The 23,409-nt window shown below is 32.4% G+C and overlaps 1 protein-coding gene across 5 annotated transcripts in view; it reads right to left on the minus strand.

Annotated features, from left to right (window-relative positions):
• Positions 1-23,409, minus strand: part of LOC129939572 (unconventional myosin-XVIIIa) — a 193,546-nt gene that overhangs the window by 110,251 nt on the left and 59,886 nt on the right. Inside the window, exon 1 of one of the 5 annotated variants that reach the window (XM_056047634.1) lies at positions 11,174-11,767. The exons of 3 other annotated variants lie outside the window; for them this stretch is intronic. The gene's annotated coding sequence lies outside the window, so the exon portion shown is untranslated. Of the gene's footprint in view, positions 1-11,173; positions 11,769-23,409 lie in introns of those variants that run through there. One more of the 5 variants, XM_056047637.1, reaches the window with a different exon arrangement.

Genomic DNA, 23,409 nt, shown 5'->3' on the forward strand with positions numbered 1-23,409 from the left:
TACTTGCTTGACTCTTGAAACTTATAATGAAACTCAATTGAATTTTAATTTCAGTAAAAAGTAAAGTGAAATTCAAAACTTTACAACATTAATAAGAATTTGCAGTTGAGTTAATAAAAGCTTCGGTTAAAAAAGGTCACAGCATGTAATACAAATTATTTCATATTTTATTTTCCGAAAGGTCATGTCAGCTATTTTCCATTAATATTTAATTTCGTTTCACGTGAAAAGTGAACAATTTACGATAATTTAAATCGAGTCAAATAGAAACAAATAGACTTAAATAATCTAAAAAAATCACTGAGGAATTAACAGTTGCTCGGAATTCTAAGAAAGCGATGAAAAAGAAGACCTAAATAAAGTTTTAATATTTAATGATAAATGTACCACATTTAATAAATGTTTAACGCTAACTGTTTAAAATGTGACTACCCCCATAACAAGTCCAAATTAAATTAAAGGTACAAAATGGGATACTTGGCTATCAATAAAGTTGTTTTTAAGATAAAACCTGCGGAATACCCAAAGTAGTACCCGTGGCATGATGGTTAGTGCGATGGACTGTTTAACTTAGAGTGTCCGTATGGGACCATTAAGTTACTTGTAAGTTATGGATACTTAGGCTAGTTTTATGAATTTTTGTCTAGCTTTAAGATAGGTTTAAGAATGAATTAATAAAAATGAATACAAAAAAAAAGTGCGATGGACTGTCATGGCGAGAGGTCTTGGGTTCGATTCCTGCCTATGCCACCTAAAGTTTTTTTTATTCACGGGTACTACCTCTTGCGAGGAATTGACAAATTCCCCAAGAGTAATTCCTGTCATGAAAAGTGCTTTCTCAAATTTTCCATTCGGATTCGGCTTAAAACTGTAGGTCCCCTCCATCCCTGACAACAGTACTCGCACACAGGAATGGTTGAGAGTTGTCAGTCACTAGGCCCTGGTTCACAAACGGACTGTTGCGCCACCCAATTTATTTATTTATTTTTAATACCCACAAAATAGGCTACTACTAAAAATGAAATACGCATTTCCTACATTTTAGGTATTAAGTAGGAAAAATAATACCCCAAAAAGTGTAACAGTTTTTGTAAACACGCTTGACCAAAAATTCGTCACTTTCAATAAAGTGGAACTATCTCCAACTTTTTAAATTCATCAAATGCAATTGATGCTAAAGCCATAACGTTTGAAATACATGAATTGAATTTTATAAGAATTCAGAGTACGAATATATTAAAAGCGTCATTTATATAAAATTGTATTCTGTTGGTTTGGAGGAATTGCATTCATTCTTAAAAATTGTTATAGCAATAAAATATCTTCCTATTTCGATCCTATTGTTTTTGTCTAAAATCTTCGAAAAGATTATCCAAAAACGAATTATAGTGTGCTTATTAGAAATCTAAACATTTTCACCCCTATTCAATCCTGTGTTCTTTTTAACATAACATTAATATTAAACGTCTTATAAGGCAGACCATGGACAGAATTAAAGTAACTATTTTTGTGCTAATCGACTTTTAGCTTTTGGCACCTTAGATCATGGGATACTACACCACAAACTCTTGACTATGTATAACTTTTCCCTTACACTGATAATTTACGTCTCTCATACTTAAGTAATAGAAAATAAACTGTTTTCGTAGGGAACAAATGCTCAAGTTTCATCCACACTTACAGAGTTGTTCCAAAAGCACTATTCTTGGGCCTTACTCTTCTCTGATTATATTAACAAGCTTCCCAGGCAAATATCAACTAATCTTCTAATCACATGTATGCTGCCGATGTCATATTATTCTAACGGTGGCGCTGTTCCGCTGTTCCCTCAGACTTACCAAAGGCTGCGTAAGTTATAACACGGACCTTCAAAATATCTATGGGTATTCTAAGACCAATGGATTGTTCCTTTATCCATCGCAGACAAAATGCAACGTGATCTGTAGAAACTTATCGTATTTTCCTATAAAAATGTAATTTCGAAGTTTGTTTTCAAATTTTAAGTCAATATGTTACAAGTTATAAGTCCCGAAAACATAAAAAAGTCAGTAGTGAGATAAACGCATTTGATGTTTTGAATAGTAGAAAATCATGGGTAAATTTGCAAAATATTTATTACAAAAATTTAAAAACCTAGTAATTAAAGGTTATTCCTAGCAGTAATCCTTATGGTAAACATTTTTGAGATTATACAGAACAATGTCAGATTTAAAAATCAATTTTACGAAAGTTCTATGGTGGTCTTACCCCTTAAGTTTAAGATTGTAAATTCAATAAGATGTAGATAAGTTGCACAAAGGAAGAATCTCAAAAATATTGGATATTTTGTTCAGTAGGTTAAATCAACTTTAGACCTTTAATTGGAGTCGGGAAATTTCAATCTAATAGAGATTATCCATACGTTATTTTGAACTTTAAGAGCTTTCAGTGAAAACAAATACACTATTCAAAGTTCTGAAGGAATATTTTTTTCACAACAAAATAAGACATCTCAAATTATCATCATTCATCATCATTCGAACATTTGTATTTCATATCATTAAATTTTGGTTCCGGTAATTCTATTTCGATATTTGGAATTCCATCACTAATGTTTCATATAACCATATCTAAAACCACCAAGTACGTACAGTAGATATATAAATCTTCCAATTATATCTTAATCCACATCCCACTTGTACTCGTATAACAATCAGTCTCTTTTTTCTACCTACTTCAATTCTAAAAAGATTGTCTTTTCCATCAAGCCACATACTCTATAAGACCCCATGTATTCCTAATATCTACAAGAACAATATAAAAAGCAAAAAACTACTTCATGTCAGTTGTATGGTTTTTAATTTAAGACCAAGGTCGATTGTATATTCCAAGAACAACTTTGACAATCATTTCGGCGGACAAGTACACGTTTGTATGGTGTTATGTGCATAATATCACAGGACAGACACAAAATACGCACTCAGGTGTGTCGTGATGAGAGGAGACACTCCAACCAAGATAGCCCATACTAAATCTTGGTAACTGATATTAGATTTCCTATTTAAGTTTCAAGTATAGGACATGATGTTAAGCGAGACCCATAACATAAAGTGACATATTATAAGCCAACACCTTTAGAATATCCGTCGACCGATTTCAAGACAACGACAACTACGACGGCAAAGTCTCTCACAGGTTATATAGTTTCGTTTTCATTTCATTCGATGATGCAGCTCTATGATGATGATGGTGCTAGAGATAGTATCTCTATTACCAGCCCACACTCAAAACTAAAACACAGAGCTCAGGATCAGAGGTAAGAAAGAGTTAAGACACGCCATGCCAGGGCAAATCGCATCAAGAAATGAATGCAGAAAAATGAATTGTGCTCATCTCAGATCTTCTCTGGGTTTTGACTTCGACTTAGTCATCAGATGCAATGAAGGCGATGAAGACGACTACTACGACTATGCGACATGGAACGACGGGACGCCTTCTCATGCCCCACATAATGAAATTGATATCGAATTGTCGTGACTCTTCTTTTTTTTCACTTATAGATACACGTATAGCGTGCGTCATAATTAAAGTCGTCAAAACCGATGAGACTTCGAGCGTATGTATATTTCTTCGTCAGATGTGGCGGTTCCATTTCGTTTGGCTTTTAAAATTCCATAACTGACCATGTGAGCTTCTTAGCTTTTGTTTTACATTTTAGTTTAGTTTAGTTTTTGTTTACATACATTTCCGCGCACAAGATGGATGTTTCTTTTTCAAGGCTTATAACAATCAGAAGCACTTGACGGAGGTTACCACGAGCTTTCAATGTTATTTTCATGTTAAAAAAGAAGAACATGCTATGCAAATGAAGGTATTGTAGTTTGGAAAATAAAAAAAATACCGTCAAAAACACTGGCGCCATTTACCTTGTGAAAACAAAATTACAGAACAATAAAATGTACTACATAACTTTCAAATGTTACCCTAATTCTCATGTCTCATATGGAATAAGTGAAGAACAATTCCACCAAATCAAAGAAGGAAAAATGTTCACTTCACAACTGAACAATTTTATTAAGAATACGCAATAAAGTTCTTCGCCTATCAAAACAGAGAACGCGTTCAAGTTTTCTCCTGATTAGTAGCATATACTATTATTGAAGAGGGCTACAACTTTGAATTCCAATTTATTCTTTACGTTTACGTTTTTTTAATTTGTTTTTATAGGAGTCATTATTTTCATATTTTACTATTGATATACAAGACCAATTGTAGACGAGAAACATTGTATAACCTTTTGATTCATTAAAGGTAAAAGTAAATTAAAGAGGGTCTTTAAAAAAACCAGTGGAAAAACAAACAGATACAAAATCGATTACAAAATAAAGTACGTATACGCCCGAGTCAACCATTAGCATCTATATTCGGGCATAAGTTTAATCTCCAAATAAAATTATTTAATACATTTTGAGATTGAAGTTGACCCAGCGTTTCATTCTCTATAGCGTGTCCGAAATTACATTATTCTCCTTATGTCTAGGTACATTTAAAGGGTATATTATAAACAAAAGATTAAAAGGTAAAGTTTAATTTTGTGTACAATGAAATTAAAATGAAAAAAGGTAGGATGTTCCGAAGTTATAGATAATCTTTTATATGGAATAATGAGGTTTTTTGGTACAGATACTAAAAATCCAAAAAAGTTGTATGGATATTTTTCTTGAAGAAGTTTAAGAAATAACTTCTCCAATAATAGAGTGTCCATGAAAATTGATTAAAATATTTAAATAATCCTGTGTACCAAAAACCAAAAGTAGCCATATAGATAGATATATTTATTTTTTTATTTAAAAGGATGTTTTATTTTAGCAGGAAATATTTGCTTGAAGTGTGCGGGTAGGGCCAAGTTTGACACAGAAACAAGGTAACTTTTGTTGTGTACATGTTGAAAATGTAAGCTCTTGCTTACGGCACTCTAGGTTTTTCCATGTAAAATACACAAAAACTTTAATGTCTACAGTTTTATGGTATTATCTCGCCTAATATAGGGTTTTTCTCAGACGTATATACCTTGAAAATTACAAAAATTATAGATAATTTTGTAGAAAAAACAATTTTCTGTAAAAAAGTCCTCAGCACCATACCAACAAGATTAATAGTTTTCGAGGTATTATTCTTTTAAGCATACGACATTTTGTTAAATTTGGTTCGAAAATAAATGGGAACTAAATGCTACTCAAATTCCAGCGACTTAGTATCTTGAAAACTAGATATCTTAGCGGTATGGTTTGTAGGAAATATAATTTCTTGGTGGAGTATTAAATATTATTATTAAGTCTTTAAATTGTCTGTGTACTGTTTTTAACTTCTCAAAAGAATTAATTAATTAAGAGATGCAGAAACGAAAGTTTTTTTTATAAAAAATATTGCTCAACGTTTGTAAAAATAGATTTTCAATTCAAATATATTTTTAAAAGTTTGAGAGATTGGCTTTAAACTAATTTTATATTGCAAAATATATTGTTGTCAACATTCAGTAAAATTGACAGTTTTTTTTACAAAAATGAAAAACCTAAAAAAAAAAACATTACTAAAAATTGGTAAAAATCTACTTTCGACTCAAATATTTTTTCAAAATTTAAAAATATTGGCTTCAAACTATTTTTATCTCACACAAAAAATTGTTTTTGAAAGTAATTTTTTTTTAATTTTGAATAAATTTTTTATAAAAATCCAACCGTCAGATTAAAAATCTCGTTAACTAAAATAGATTTTGAAATTAAACAATTTCATCATATCCAAAATATTGTTGTTAATTAAATTTTTTTTAACTTATTCAACTGACTCCTTTTTTAACAAAACACGAAAACCTACAAACTTTTTAAGCAAGACAAATCGACAGACGGGATGGGAAGTTATCACTGTGGGTCGCATTCCAGCCTCTTTGATTCCAAAGAATGTTCAAGATAGGAGTGAAAAAAGATCATCAAAAACTTCTGCCTTCAAGTTTGGAGGTGAATAATGGAAAATCAGAGATGGTGGCATTTCGGTATGGAGGCAGACTATCTAATAAAGTTAGTTTAACTAAAGACGAAATAAAAATAAGTTTGAATGGTCAAAACATGGGCGATTAAGAAAAGCTAATCAAATTCTTAACAATAGCTATTTTCTACAGGAAATTTAACTATAAGTAATTTCGCATCCGCTTTGCATCTTCTATTTTTAATTGTTAAAAGTAATCCAATAACCAATGACATTGTATATAAAACTTTTAAAATGTATTGTAATATAAATCGTTTCACATAGATACAAATTTGAAAAATCATTATTTTAAACTACATGATAGACGACCCTTACGGTCATTGTCGTAGGTTTGAATTTTTAACATAAAAGTAATACAAGTTGTAAGAAAATGTATCAAATAAATGTAAGTTGAAATAAAAACAAATAACAATACAAAATTCATCTTAAGATAATGTTGAAATATTACCAAAAACAATTCATAATGACATGCATTATAACGAAGTAAGAAGGTTTATAATTTTATTTATTTCTATAGATAAGGCTTTTATCTTAAATAAAACGACGTTAATATGACACCAATTGTTATGTATTTGTTTCTTAAAATTCTTTGTCGGGTTTTCTATATTTTGTATACTTTCCATTGCAGAGTATCCTCTGCAGTTAACAAAACAAACAACTCCAAGAACAAAACGTGAATCCATTAAAAATTCTAGTATATTTTTAAATTATTCAATATTTGCAAAAGGCAAATATTAATTCAGTTCCCAAAATAAATACAATTATGAAAACTGGAACAATGTACAACGCGTATACAAGTAAATTTACTTTCCCAGAAAAGACCTTCACACAATTACTTTCAGCAAAGACTAACATAAATCTAAAATATGGGTGGGTACACTGAAAAGTTCTTAAAAATCTAAAAAACGACCTAAAACGAATAAAAAAAATACAAAAACCATCTTAAGTTTTTCAAAACAAAGCCTCTCCAATAAGAACATTGATTTTATGTTAAAATATTGTTTGTTTTCTTTTCTTTGGAAATGACAAAAAATGATACGTAGGTACTATAATAGATATTTCTCAAGAGTGCGCCCGCCCGATGCCGTGTGATATAAACGTTAGTGCATTATAGTATATTAAGTCTAAAACAAACTCAAAAACAGAAGTCAATAGTGATACCTATTATAGTTGGAGTGTAAATTGATTTCATCAACTTATAGAGAAATAAAATTGTTTACTATTTGATTCATGTAACCTAAAAGTTAAACAATCAAACGCGCAATCAACAGATAAACAGAATATTCAACTTTTGAAGGCAAGAGACAGGCAGTCTTGTGATGGGCGAGAATATATAGATACAATTCATTTTTATGATCTTTGTTGATCTTTAAGTTTATTTTTTCTCTATTGAATCTTTTTTAATTGAAACGTTAACAAATAATAATTAACGTTCATGAAGCATAAAAGGTACATAGTATGCATGGAGAATTTAAGAACTGAAAGCAGTTGCAGTCAACTTGGTGACATTAGGGTAAGCTATAGGTTACTTAAAAAAAATTGTTGGTAAGGCTTCAAAAACCTATGGAAATAAATTTTAACAGAATACATCTTGCGAATCAAACATCTATAGAACAATTTATGATACTATAAAGAAAACGAGCCACAGGTTGACTCATACTACCACTTGTCTGTCATTTAAGCTAATTTGGCCAACTCTTGAAGCAACACATTTCTGTTGGAAGCTTGCACATTAGCTGCACTATAAATATCCTTACAGGACACTCTATAATAGATATGCATGCGATTTTCACTTTGGAGCTCCCGCAAACGATTTTTGAAAAAGCCGTATGAACGAAGTAGAAAAGAAGACAGTTTCTCACCTTCTATGTTCATGTAGTGCCCTATCACAAAGTTAAAGACTTCACTAAGGAGACTTGTATAACAATGATACTAGTTATCTGAAAAATTCTGACATTTATTGTCTCAAATTAGCTAAAACCAATTTGATGAGTAAGGCAGATCTTCAGAAACAAGTGTTATCACAACGGGCCAACGATCGTTCTTAGAATTTTGACTTTTCCTATCAATAGCCTCAAATATTTACAACGAGTTCAAATATGAGGATCAAATTAATCAATTTTTTAATACGGGTCGAAATACTATACGATCAAAATATTATGCTTCAAAAATTCTTTGGTCAAAATTATTTACTTCAAAATCCTGTTAACAGTCTAAAAAAAAATCGTTCTGATAATGCAAAACAGTTCAAACTTTTCTACATTATTCCATGTTTACAATGTTTCGAAATACAGATTTAAATACATACAGAATAATGCTCAGAAAAGAAAGTTTTTCATTAGAGAATTAATTTTCACAATATCACTATTTTTAGTAGTACCCGTGGCATGATGGTTAGTGCGTTGGACTGTCATGCGAATGGTCTTGTTTGTTCCCTGCCTGTGAGGAATTGACAATATTCTCCAAGAGTAATTCTTGTCATTCGGCTTAAAACTGTAGGTCCCCACCATCCTTGAAAACAGTACTCGCACACAGGAATGGTTGAGAGTTGTTACTAGGCCCTAATTCTCAACGGACTGTTGCGTCACCCAATAAAAAAAATATCACAATTTTAAGATAGTCAGCTTCGTACCATCTAGAAAACCCGCTTAAAAACTAATAATAAAATACTTGTAAAATAATTGTATGTTAACGTATGACTTTGTGCATACGCATTGCGATTATCGATCTTCGCACAGAGTCTGTGTAGCGAACACTCAGTGAACAAGATACCACAAGTTTAGAAAGTGTGCAAGTATTTTCAGGAAAGAAGGGGACCTTAAATTTGTACGCCAAATCCAAGCCGAGCCGAGAGGCAGTGCCATAAAAAAACGGGCAGGGATTTAACCCAAGATATTTGTCATAACAGTCCTACGCAATTTATTGAAATTTGAAATTTCTTGACGTTTGGTGATCTTTAGAATCTACATCCATCTTGCTTAGGGAGATTCCTGCTTGAGTTTGTGTACGTGCATACATTCTTAGTTCCGTATATACAGGTTTTTGAAAATCACAATCACAATTTTTTTTAAATTTGATAAAAAAGTGAAGGTGGAAACTAACTTTTTTTCAATGTTACCATTTCGGTTTTTACATTTATTGTTAGTACTTTTTTCCAAAAAACCACTTAAATTAGGCTGCTGTACGGAAACTATTTGGACTATGCATATATTACATATTTCGTCTGTCAATAAGTGACATTAAAATGTGTTTTATATCAATTAAATTCCTTTGAAGCCCAAGGGAGATTTCCTGCTTTCACAAACCCAATACCATCATTTTTCACTAACGATAAGATATTATCTACCGAATGTCAATGTATGCCTAATTATACCAAAAAAAATGACAAGAACAACAAAAATTTCTTCTTTTTATGCTTAAAGTTAGGTTTATCTATTTCTTTTAAGAAAAAACAACGACTACAAAGTACCTGCGACATTTGCTCATATTGCACTCAGTGCAATCAACAATTTATATAAACATTTTGTTTTGATTAAATTTCTTGGAAATATTATGTTTCGAAATATAAAAAGAGTAAACAGGTAAATTGTAGGGTTATTTATTTTCTTCAACTGACAAAATATCAGATCATCATTAAAAGTGTTACGGTGTGATGTTTTATTTTTATAGAATAATACAATTAATATATCTTGGAACTTGTTTTGTGTTCATTTTAAATACAAAAATGTTTCTGCGATTTTAATCAGGTTTTTTGCATTAAGTTCTTGTGAAATTTTATTGATTATTTAAATAATTTGAATTAAATAAAAATATATTTTTTTTCTTTAATTATAAAATTGTCAATTAATGCAAAATTTACAGGAAAAAAAGTAGGTTATCAGGATCTTGTGCTTTTGTTTCAAGTTCGAAACACATTTCAACTGCGCATAATTATATATTCGATTTCGTGATTTTAAGAAATAAAAGACGATAATGAAACTACACAAAATATCATCCCTGTTTATTAACTTGGATATAAACATACTCCTGAAGAATAAAAAGCTTCGAGTAGCTGATCAAATTTGTTCAATTTAGAAAATAATGTAATTTAAATTGATATATTGAGCTTACTATAGGCCCATAGATTTGCATACCAAAGTAAACAATTGGTTGAAATAAAAAAATGTGCCAAAAGCAACAACAGAACAAAGTTAGGATTTTGCGTCACTATCAAGTAATTAGCTTACACTCTTAGGGCTGAAACAACAAGAACAATTAAGCAGTCAAACTGTACAAAAGACATAAGTTTCAAACCTTAAAAAACTACCTTACAGCTATTTTATTTATTAGCTATTTGTTATCTTGTAATCAAATTCCAGAGTGTTTCAACAGTTTACTTTACAGAAATTTTTCAAAACGGCCATCTTTGAGTACTTTTTATTGTAAAGAAAATAAGTGTTTTAAGGATTCAAAATATATGTCATGGCCTTTTTTGAAATATTTGACAACTAAGTCCAAATTAGTCAGAGAATGGGTACAATTTTAAAGAGCATTAAAACTACATCACTGAATTCTACTTAAATAAAGCAAATTTAAGAAATTCAATCGCTGTAAAACTGTTTGCTATATGCAACTTACAAAAAATGAGAACAATTTCTTGTATTTAATTTTTGACCAAAAACAAAGTAAACACTTAATCAGTTTTCAAAAAATTCAAAGGCTACAAAATAAGGTTTACGTATAAGAATAACACATTTTTAACAAAGCTTTCAATACACTTTTTCTAATTATCGTTCAATCATTGAAACCTTGAATTTTCTATTGAAAAAAATAATGTCCAATCATTCATCATAAAAGGGCTAAAATAGAAAGACACTTCAAAATCCCACAGTTAAACTTAAGTGCCTAATTTATCTTTTCATTCATTAAACTGTCCATAATGATTCAATGATCAATATTTTCTTCGTTCTTTTATTTGACAAACAAAACAAAAACCTAAAAACATTCAAATTCGAAAACATCAAGAACAATAAGCAACATAAAACACAATAATATGTCACATCAAAAAATCATTAGATGAACAAAAAAAATTAAATAAACTTCACCGTGACACTAATTATTTATGAATATTTGAATGTTTTTTTATTTCTTAAATTTGTTTGCCTTTTATTACCACTTTGAAAAAAATGTATCCAATTTTTCACAAAATTGCACAATTATTTTCTTAATTCGCACACATAAAATATTTATCGATTCAAATTTATGTATACGAGCGATCGATCGTCAAATCACACTTTAAATCCGGCGATGCAATATTATTAGCTTCCACGCTCTGCTATTCAATTTGTGATAAATGGTTTTCATTTCGCACGACAAGCGTTACATGCAACAGCAGCCAGATTGAATTCCGCACGTTATTCACCCGCATTCGCAAGAAAAACAAAACAAAAACAAAAACACACACAAAAATAACGACACCCGATCGAGTGATTTACGAGGAGTTATTTGCAAAAGATACAAAAGTATCTAACACACACTGCTGTTAGCTAAGCTTTATGGGCTATATTCTTTCTAATATCTGTACATATACAATATAGGCTTCAAAACTTTTCACAACTCATCGACAACATCGAACGCAATCGCTATGAAATGAGATACAGTGAGCAAAAGATACAAAAGTATCTAAAAAAATAATCATTGCAGATAATATTATGGTAAATTAAATGAATCTTTAAACTCGGCAAACAACGAACGAAACGATCTTCAGCGAGACTCTAAGCGCACTAAATGTGATCAAATTGGAGTTTGGAGTACGTACCCAACAACCCATAGCCCAATGTTATGATACCCCTCCAATTCCACTACACCTATAAAAGATGCAAACTTGTAGGTAGGTTTATGGTCTGTACATTGTCTCCCGCTGGTTTTGGGGTCTAGTTTTGAGTGTTTTCTTTCTCGCAGAGGTGTGTTACTCAAGTGTTGGGTGAGTTCTTGTTGCACTTCTGTACAATTGAGTGTGAATTTTGAGTGGAAAAATTATTATATTGAGTGAGTAAAGAACTATATAATATTGAGTGAAATTTAGAATGAAAAACAAAGCTTCATTAACAAATATTTTAATCAATGAATTTATTCAGATTGCGTGTTTATTGTTTAAGCTTCTCCTTTCTGCTGACCATATATTCATTTTCTATGTAGTTTAGTTTATGTATAATATGTATTCGCAGGCAAGTACCTAAAGTCATTTTCATTTGAAATTCATCACACGTTTATTTGGTAGAAAAAAAAAACAACAACTTAAATGAAAAAAAAAATGAATTATTTACAAGACACAATGCCTAATGACTTCATAGACAACAAGCTATTAAATTTTATATGTTTTAGCCATACTTTTGCCTATACTAACATCATCTATTGGAAATTAGGGCTAAGGTGGAAGGTATTTCGTTAAAGCAATATTTTTTAATAGCTTAAGCCAATCAAGAAATCAAATCATATGGATCTCGGTTTGATGGTTTGTGTTTATAGTTTTTTGTTTTTAGTTTCTAAGCATGTTTAACATCACTCCTCAAGCCACCGGAACTACAACAGGTTGATAGGTCTTAATTTCTAAAAGCCCAGATTGGTGATAGTTGATTGTAAATATTTGATAGTAGTTTTGAAAATTGGAGACAGTCATCATTTAAACGACAACATCCGTTCGTGTCTTACTGAATATGTGCCATTCCAATATTTCAACAATGACTTGATAAAAAAAAAGTGTGGTGTAGTAGAAATGTATATGAAACAAAAATAACGGGTGTTCCATTTCGCAGTTTTAATAGTATAGGGCTTGATTCTAAAAAAAAATTGAACAAATTTGAAGAGACTGGATTCGTTGTAGATATTGCAAGGCTTGTACATCATCGTTTAAATCGTACCACTGAAAATATCGCTACTGCAAGTGAAAGTCTGGCCGAAGACCCGAATGTGTTGATTCTTCTTCATTCTCAGGAACTAGGACTGTTTACGGCACATTATGGCGCAATTTGCATTTGGATCTACACCTACATCCATAAAAAGTCTAGCTCACACAACAACTGAAGCCAGCTTGAACAACAGGCGGCTTCTTCAACGACGAAGCACATTTATTAATCGGCGGGTATGTTAATATACAAAATTGCCGTATTTGGGGTTCTGAGAATCCTCAAGTAATTGAAAACGAAGAGAGGCCATTACATCCACAAAAAGTTACTGATTGGTTCGCTCTTTGGTCCAGAGATGTTTTCTGGCCGCATAATTTCTTGTTTTGGTGATATCAACTGGCCACCAAGATCATGTGACTTGACACCGTTGGACTTTTTTTTTGTTTCAACCTACAAACTTTATAATAAAATAGACATTTCATGACAAAAAAATGTATATGTGTAGTATTTACGTTAAATTTAGAAAGCGCAAAATGTATTACCCTGTACAACATCCGCAGTAGAATCACTAAAAGGTAAAGTGAAATCCTACTGCGGATGCAGATGTGACTTTTATTCAACGTCAATTTTTGACGCTTTCATTCTCAGACGTTGATACGTTTGACACATGATGACTGTGATCATATATTAGTGTCCAATATACAAAACACTGTGACGTCACTGAAGTTGAACTTTGATATTTTATCTCCGTTTAGACTGTTGCACTACCACCTATTAGACTTAAATCTAAAATGTATCTTGTTAAGTCTTACCAACAAGATATTGATACAAAACGCGAAAAATTATTGTACTAAGACTATAATCTACAAACAAACACCTTTTTTTTAATTCTTATTTCAATCAGATTCAATTTACAAAGTGAAAAAAAAACTTGAAAACAAATCAAATACAAAAATTTCTGATATTTTCTTAACATATCCATTTTAAAATTTAAAAAGGTAAAATAAATTGGGGTTGAATTTCTATAATAAAAAAAATTCTTACAAATGTTCAATTGTTTCAATTTTCAAATATAAAAATTGGAATACTGTGGGCTTTTTTGGCACTTTACATATATTGAAGCCCAAAAAACGCATATAATGATTTCAAATACAGTTTTGACTTGTTAGCTTTGAAAAATTATTACCATTGGGAAGCAATTTTAACACTTTAATAAGTAACAACCTTTTATTGTTTCAGCAGCAATTTGTTCTTCCATATGAATAACTTCAGATTGAAAAAATTATAACTTGATAAATTTCAGTTCATGTCAAAACTCTATCAATCTATTGAATCTCCTCAATCGAATTTGATTCATTAAAAATAAAGAAAACAAAACATGTATTAAACAATGTTGCAGAGTTTTTCTTTAATGTCATTCATCATAAACCAAAGAAAATAAATTAAAAAAATACAATAACAAAAATGTTCCTTAAGCCGAAAATCACACAAATTCAAAACAAAAGAAGAAAGGAAAATACAAAAACAATAAATTTAAAAAAAATCAAACAACAATAAATTCTAAATTTAAAAAATCGTGATTTGGTATAGCTTTTTGTCAACAAAAAATATTTATAAACACGCTTCACTAAAAAAGAAATAGTTCTCAATTGGAATAGGACGGATGTCTGGCGTGAAGGATGGAAATCACTTTAGCTTCCTACGAACAAGAAAAACTTACAGTGGCAGAAAATAGATTAAAAATTTGAAAAATATTTACACACACAGCTATTTTCAATCTATACAACTCACGTTACTAGCTTTTTTTATATAAATTCACATTTATTTTGTTTGTTGTCAGCATATTTCTTTAGAAAGAATGGAGCCTTAATCTGTTTTATATCTGTTACACTCGTAATGTTATAAAATAATTATTATTTATCAAATGATTTTAATAAATACAAATATTCCCTCAGCGGGTTTAGGATATGAGGGTTAATAGAAAAAAGATCTTATGATAATATAGCCAACTTTTAAATTTGAACATAGAAATCAATCGAAAATTCACTTCTCATAAAAAAAAACACAGGTTTTCCTAAGACGTGAGACAGATAGATATTTTATTTTATTGGCAAAGCGAAAGTTACAGAGTTTACATTATTTTTAAGTCATTGCGCAGCAGAGAGATATGATATAAAATTGCATTTTGCTACTGAAAAATAATTATTAGTTTTGAACAGCATGTCAGTTAATTCATATAAAAGGAAAATACTTTTTCAACTGGCGGCCATTTTATTTTATGATATGTTTGACATTTTAAAAGCAATGCACTGAAACATTAACAACACCACACCAAATTGTGCAAATTAACGATAAGGATCACTTTTCTCAAGTAAGTATGTTGAAACACCGTAAAATCCACAAAAACCGACTGTTTGGAGGTTTTATGGGTTGCTGCAATAATTGGTCCGAGCTTCTTTAAAAACGATGCTGTCCAAAACATTATTGTCAATGGTGAACATCTAGGATGTGCATTATCTGTGGCTTTATTAAGACGGTGCAACTTGGAAGGAATCGTTTGGTAGCTGCATAGTGTCACTTTACGTACCCGTAAATGGACCTCAAGGTCGATTTAACGCCGCGCACCACTTAACTATATTCTTTTTGGATCTGTGAATTGGATAGTCTATGCCAATAATTTCGGAAAAAATTCACCACGTAATTGCCGATATACGGCAGCAAATGTTGGGAAAATTCATCGGCAATTGGAACTCAAGATTAGACCAGTTCGAGCCAGAAATCATATTTAATGCCAGAAGATTATTGTTTTTTGAATAAAGAAAATTTAAAGTCAATTAAAAAAAGAAAACAGCTTTGGCTTATTTCATTTCAATCTTCTAAAAAAACACCCTTTATATTTACAAAAACAATGTATGCGTTTTTGTGTTGGAAGGTGGTAGAAAGCGAGCTATTGGGACAATTCAGTGATGTTAAGAATCGAAACCTTTTTACAAGAAGGACAACTGGAAATATTGATGTTATAGCTCTTATAGTTTTGACGATAACCCATGTTTGTTTTCTAGTTGACCCTTCGAAATATATACGATTACATTAGAATCAATTTTATATTGGATAAAAATCTTAGAACAAAGAAAAGTCTCACTATCCTCAACGTGTCAATATTTGGTGCGGTTTGTGGGCTGGCGGTGAGTGATTAGATCTTATTTATTGGAAAATGAGGTTTGTTCCAGAATAAGAAGGTATTGATATGGACGATGAAGATAATTGGCAACAAAAAGGCGCTGAGTATCACATAAGGAACGAAACAAAACAATTGTAATTTACAACGGGGTCAATTATGGGTGATCAGACATTGAATCCAATGTAAGATAGAAATGCCGTTTGATTATGCATCTAGACAAAAAATCGGTATGAATGCTTCTTAACATAATATTAGGTCGCAATCTTTTGGCTTACCAAAACCAGAAAATGCTGTTTACCACCGATAACAGGTGCAAAGGACGTAGTGATGAGGAAGATCAAGAAGACACTGGTCTACTTCTTAATGCACTGCCCACTACTAAATATAATAGGTCATTCACAATGGACCTACATGTATCTAAATTGGCCGACAACGTTGCCAATCGTCCATTATCGTAATCTAACCTAACCTTAAGCCCTTTTTTTAGGCATTGTGCAAGTCTATGACAATATTCTACATTTGATTTGGATGGACTTTTAAAGTTATCCAGGACTTTGAGCAGCAAATGTGTCAATTGTCATGAACAATATCATGAAACCAAATCCATCGCTAATGGTATATCATTGCATATCAATTAAAAAACAATTGTTGTTTTTAAATCAAAACTAAAGCTGTTATTGCAAAACCCTATATAGTAAAATTATTAATATTTATAGGGCCTGCATGTGTTATATATTGTAGTCCATACTTGTATACACATACTGTATGTATCAACCAGCCACTAATTATGTGGAGTATATTAAGCTACTCACTCTTTGAATAAACCTCCTTTCAACAAGACGTGCAGTGTTTTACTTTTTGAGATCTTGACTCGACAAAACATAACATTTTGGCGACGAGGATGGGATAAACCCAAAATTAAGAGTTTGATACAGTCATTTTAGTCTTTCGTAAAAAAAAAAAAAAAAAAAAAGAAGTCGAAGGTCTTTTTACAAGTTGATTTATTCGATCTTAAGTCAGTCGCTTTCGGTTTGCGGTAATTTCATACAGTAATTATGTCATTGATCGGAAATATCGAACCGTTTGATCAATCAAAGAACGATTTTAATACTTACTGTGAAAGATTGGAGCAATTATTCGTAGTCAATGCCATTGCGGTGGAAAAAAATTGCCATTGCTCGTTACATTAATTGGTGGCGAAACGTATAGTGTCTTAAAAAATTTATGCATGCCTAGTTCTCCTATAGAAAAATCATACGATACATGCAAGTCTTTGTTGCAAAATTATTTTAATCCGAAGCGTACAGTTATTTTAGAAAGATTTAAGTTTAATAAGAGAGATCAAAAAACATCGGAAACAATCAGCGAATACGTAAATCAATTAAAACAGTTAGCTCGACCATGTGAGTTTGGCGATTTTTTGTCGGCAGCCCTTCGTGATCGGTTAATTTGCGGATTATATAACGAAAATATACAAAAAAGATTGCTTTCGGAAGAAAACATCTCATTTGAAACGGCGTGTACTAAAGCTATCAGCATGGAAGTTGCCTTGATCGGAACGAAGGCAATGCACCACGATGATGCTGTTGCAGCTGTTAAATCGTCTAAAAAGCCACAATCTCAAGCTAAGTATAATTCGCATAAAAATTTTGAAAAAACTTCTTCAAAATCTAATTTCAACAGTCGAAACCAAGTCTTTTCATCCACATGTTATAGGTGTGGCCGTCAACATAATCCATCAACCTGTCCTGCACAGCACTGGAAGTGTTTCGCATGCAATCAAAAAGGACATACATCGAAAGTATGCAGAAAAGGGTGTTTAAAGGAAAAAACTTCAAAGCCAATAAGGAAAGTCGGAGACTCGGAGTCATCAGATGAGTATACGGATGATGCACTCAATTATGTAAACACAGTCGTAAGTCAAATTGGTAAGCACGTTCCAATTTTATCTGAGAAAACTATTGTTTGTCAAGAGATTCTTGAGAATCTTACTGTAAGCAAAATTAGTCCATTGCTGGTGACCATTACTATAGATGATCGTCCTATAGAGGTGGAGGTGGACACAGGAGCCTGTGCTACGGTCATGTCAAGTCAAGTTTTCAATAAGAATTTTCCTAAAGCAAAATTAATTAATTTTAAAGGAAAACTGAGTTCGGTAACGGGAGAAAACCTGAAAATACTTGGAATGAAGTCAGTCAGAGTATTATGGGGAGAACATTCAAAGGTTTTGGATTTAGTCATAGTCGATAGTCAAAGGTCGTTTATCACACTAATTGGAAGAAAATGGTTAGATGAGTTTTTTTCAAATTGGAGAGATTTTTTTAGTCAGTTTACCTCACAAGTAGATCGAATTCAAGATTCGTCAGTTGATAAATTCGTAGACAATTTACGAAATACTTTCTCGTCCGTATTTTCTATGGAGCCCACTACAATAATAGGTTACACAGCGTCAGTAGCTCTGAAGGAAAATGCATTGCCAATATTTTGCAAGGCATATCCAGTTCCATATTCTCTTCGAGATAAGGTTGAACGTGAACTTCTTCGTCTTCAAAAGAATGGTATTCTTAGTCCAGTTAAATTTAGCAAATGGGCTAGTCCACTTGTAGTCGTGGTCAAAAAGAACGGTGACATAAGACTTTGTGCAGATTTTAAGGTTTCCCTTAACAAAGTGACTGATATGGAGCACTACCCTATTCCAAATGTTGATGATATGCTAGCATCACTGGAAGGAGGTTCCGTGTTCTGTGTTCTCGATCTAACTGGAGCCTTTCAGCAGTTAAAAATAGCACCTGAGTCGCAAGAATTTTTTACAGTTAACACTCATCTAGGATTGATGCGCTACAATAGGCTTACGTATGGACTGAAGAGCGCACCATGTATTTTCCAAAAGACTATGGATGAAATCCTGCGTGGTACTAATGCCTTATGTTACATAGATGATGTTTTTGTGAAAGGAAAGTCTTTTGAAGATTGTGCGGAAAATCTAGAGCGTGTTTTAGCAGCTTTCAAAAAATATAATGTTAAAGTCAATATAGAAAAATGTCAATTTTTCAAAACCGAGGTAGATTACCTAGGACATGTCATTACAAGTTCTGGTATAAAGCCAAGTCCGGGTAAGATAGAAGCGATACAAAAAGCACCTATTCCTAAAAATGTAACTCAAGTCAAGTCATATCTAGGACTGCTCAATTATTACAGGAAGTTCGTCCCAATGCAGTCGTCCTTGTTAGCTCCACTTTATAAGCTTACTTGTAGTGGAACAACTTTTGTCTGGGACTCTTCTTGTCAAGATGCGTTCACTAAAAGTAAAGAAGCCTTAAGTAAAGAAACGCTTTTACAGCATTACGACTCTTCACAACCCTTAATACTATCTTGCGATGCCAGTAAGGAAGGTGTAGGAGCCGTCCTTAGTCAGATGAAAGAAAACAAAGAGTGTCCTGTTGTTTTTGCTTCGGCAACATTAAACTCAGCGGAGAAAAACTACTCTCAAGTAGAAAAAGAGGCACTTGCCATCATTTTTGGTGTACGTAAATTTTACAAGTATTTAGTTGGAAAAAAATTTACCCTATTCACGGACCATCAGCCCTTGAAAGTCATTTTTGATGTAAGAAAAGGAGTTACAGTCACTGCAGCCAGTCGTCTTCAGCGATGGGCTCTTTTATTATCAGCTTTTGACTATGAGATAAAGTATAAAAAGGGTCGAGAAATGTCAGGTCCGGATGCTATGTCACGTCTGCCATTGAAAAAGAGCCGAACGCACGAAATGACAGAGCATCTTATTAACGTGTTCAAGGAAGATGAATATGTTCCCATTTCATATGAAGACATCGCCCATCATACGAGAAAAGATGCCGTATTATGCAAAGTCATCGAACTAGTCCAAAACGGTTGGCCGGACCATATTCAGGATGATGTTTTAAAACCTTTTTTTACTCGAAGATATTCGTTGTCAATCGAACAAGGATGTATTTTATACGGAATACGGGTACTTGTTCCCACGTCTCTTCGTTCAGATGTTCTACAGCTGTTACATCAAGAGCACCCTGGAATTGTTAAGATGAAACTTCTTGCCAGATCAATTTGCTGGTGGCCCAAAATCGATCAGGATATAGAGGAAATATGCGCAGGATGCGTTCCTTGTCAACAAATAAGAGGAGACAATACCCTGGAGAAGTCGTTTTTGGGTTGGCCAAAACTAGAAAAACCATGGATACGTCTTCACATAGACTTTTTTTCATTCAGCGGAAAAACGTTTTTATTATCTGTTGATGCCACGTCTAAATGGATAGATGTTTTTTATATGACTTCTACTACAGCAGATGCGGTGATTCTAAAACTTAGGCAGTTGTTTTCAACTTTTGGATTACCTGAACAATTAGTTTCGGATAATGGTCCTCCATTTACGTCAGATCGTTTTATTCGTTTTTTAAAAAGCAAGGGAGTTGATGTTATGAAAAGTCCCCCATATTTTCCTCAAGCTAACGGATTAGCCGAGAGATTCGTTCAAGTAGTAAAAAAGTTTTTTAAAAAGAAATTTATCGAGGGAAAGCAATATTCACAATATGAAATAGAATCTTATGTTTCTGAATTTTTATTTTCCTACAGAAATTCACCATCCCCTTCAACCGGAATGTGTCCAGCAAACTACATGTTCAAAAATTCACCACGGACCGTTTTGCGTCAAATTCAGCCAACATTTGGTCAAAACAGTAACCCTGCAGCTAAGAATTTAAACAGAACAACGGACAAGAAATTTATTTATGCGGTGGGAGAGAAGATATGGTTGCGAATTTTGAAAACTTGGGACAAAGCTACAGTACTTCAATGCATCAGCGGCAATAGGTATCTTGTAAAACATGAAAACAACGTAAGGATTGCTCATCAACACCAAATGCGCCCATGTTTGGAAAATCAACTAACTGCATCGTCATCGACATCGACATCTACATTTCCGTCAACCACAACCTCAAAGAATACGACACGTTATCCTGTCACATTACCTGAAGAAGAACCAATTAAACCTGCCACAAGCATTGCAGATTCAGTAATTGATGCCCCACACTCAACCACTGCAACAAACGAGCAAAAACCAGAACCCGTGCTTCGTAGATCGGAAAGAATTCGACGTCCGCCAAATAAGTTAACATATTATTGAATTGAATTTATACATGTATTCTATATACTATAATTATGTACAACTAAAAATTGTAACACTTTTCATTTTCAAAGTTCAGCAAATATTAAATTTTGAATTATTATTAGAACTGAAAAAAAAAATTGAAAAAAAGTATAAACTTAACATTTTTTTAAAAGGGGAAGTAATGTTATATATTGTAGTCCATACTTGTATACACATACTGTATGTATCAACCAGCCACTAATTATGTGGAGTATATTAAGCTACTCACTCTTTGAATAAACCTCCTTTCAACAAGACGTGCAGTGTTTTACTTTTTGAGATCTTGACTCGACAAAACATAACAGCATGATGAGAGTCAACGTATTTGTCTTATTTAAACTTGACTGTTAAAATAAATAAATTGGGTCCGTTGAGAACTAGGGCCTAGTGACTCACAACTCTCAACCATTCCTGTGTGCGAGTAACCTAAAGTTTATATGCCGAATCCGAACGGCTAATTTGAAAAAAGCACTTTTTCATGACAAGAATTACTCTTGGAGAATTTGTCAAATCTCGCAAAAGGCAGCACCAGTGAAAAGACTTTAGATGGCATAGGCAGGGATCGAACCCAATGACAGTCCAACGCACTAACCATCATGCCACAGGTACTAAAAACTTGACTGTTATTTAACTATATATAGTCAGTGTGTTCTACTGTAAAAATTGCCCAACAAGTAAATTAAAAACAACCACTAAGTAAAAGATAAAAATTAGTTATCTCACAATTATAAATTAAAAACGACGAGCCTATAAATACTATTTTACCATTTCTGTTACCGATACTTAAATTATTATTATATAGAAAAAAATGTCACATCGATCTAAAAAAGACCACAACCTCATACCAATTGCCATAACAATTTTATAGCACGTGGGTATTTTTCTATATAAATATTACCGTCATTCAGTTCCAGTTCGACCACTTTGTAGGCATAGCTTAAAATGCATTTCCAGCTTAAGTAATCTTTATGCAGTACATACATTTAGATATACAGCAAGACAAGATATATACATATGTCTGTTTGCTGTACCTACCTAATCTAACTACCTACCTACAGCAGCGCCAGTGTAATACGTACAAGTACATACAGTAGGCGGACTAGAAAAAATATCATAGGAAACTTTGACGAATGCCAAAAACTCAAATAGCTGACTAAGTGATTTTTTTTTCAAGGTATAAAGGCAAAGCGGAAATGCACTACACTCAGATCCAGACATGCTGCTTTGTGGTGGGGTATCTCAAAATGTTTACTAATTTATTTTGATAAATCAATTTTAGAATATAATTCAATCATCATCATCAGCTCCACCATCGAGAAACGGAAACTACAAAAAACACCTTCAGACAAACTTGAAGCGTGCAAGTGATTTTGATTTTAGGATTCTTTTGGGAGATCGAAAGATAAACAGATTCGCAAGTTATAAAATAAAAATATCGGGGAGGGTCAATAATTTGTTATACCAATGACGATTCCAATGAGGTGAATCAACTATTGACAGATACGTTACCTCAAAGACGGTAATGAAATTTGCCTCACCAAATACACAGTGGTGCGTTTTTTGTTTTAAATTTGTATTGAAGAAAATACGTTTGCTTCACTCGTTTGTGATTTTGATTCAAAGCAGTTTTACTTTTCTGTTTCAATACATTTGTAAATGATCTTCCAGAAATTATTGCAATTTTAAAAGGCATTACTACAAAAGTGTAAGCTTATGTAATAAACCAACCGAACATTAGGAAAAGTATCCGCATAGCCAAAATGAAGTTTTGATTCACAGTTGCCTGTCAATATAATATCTTCTCGCTTACTTATGTACCTAGTCAAGTCATAAATTCCGATACAAGGCAAAGGCAGAAACAAGAAATATAAACAAAAATCAAAAGCTCTGCTCACACGGCACCTGAAGAAAGCTCACCGATGAACACTGATGAACAAATTTTCACCGTCGAAGCATCTTTCAATAATTAGAATGATCAAAAAACTTCTAAAAATTCATAATACAACAGTTTTAAAGGGATGTCATAAGGCCCATCAATCAAACAATATTCGAAAACAAGATTATCCTCCGGCGCATAAGGCTAAAACCGCCCAAGAGTGCCTCCAACAAAATATACCGGACTTTATATCACCGGACGATTGGAA

Source organism: Eupeodes corollae, chromosome 1 (genome assembly GCF_945859685.1).
Source record: "Eupeodes corollae chromosome 1, idEupCoro1.1, whole genome shotgun sequence".
In the NCBI taxonomy this organism is placed as follows: Eukaryota; Metazoa; Arthropoda; class Insecta; order Diptera; family Syrphidae; genus Eupeodes; species Eupeodes corollae.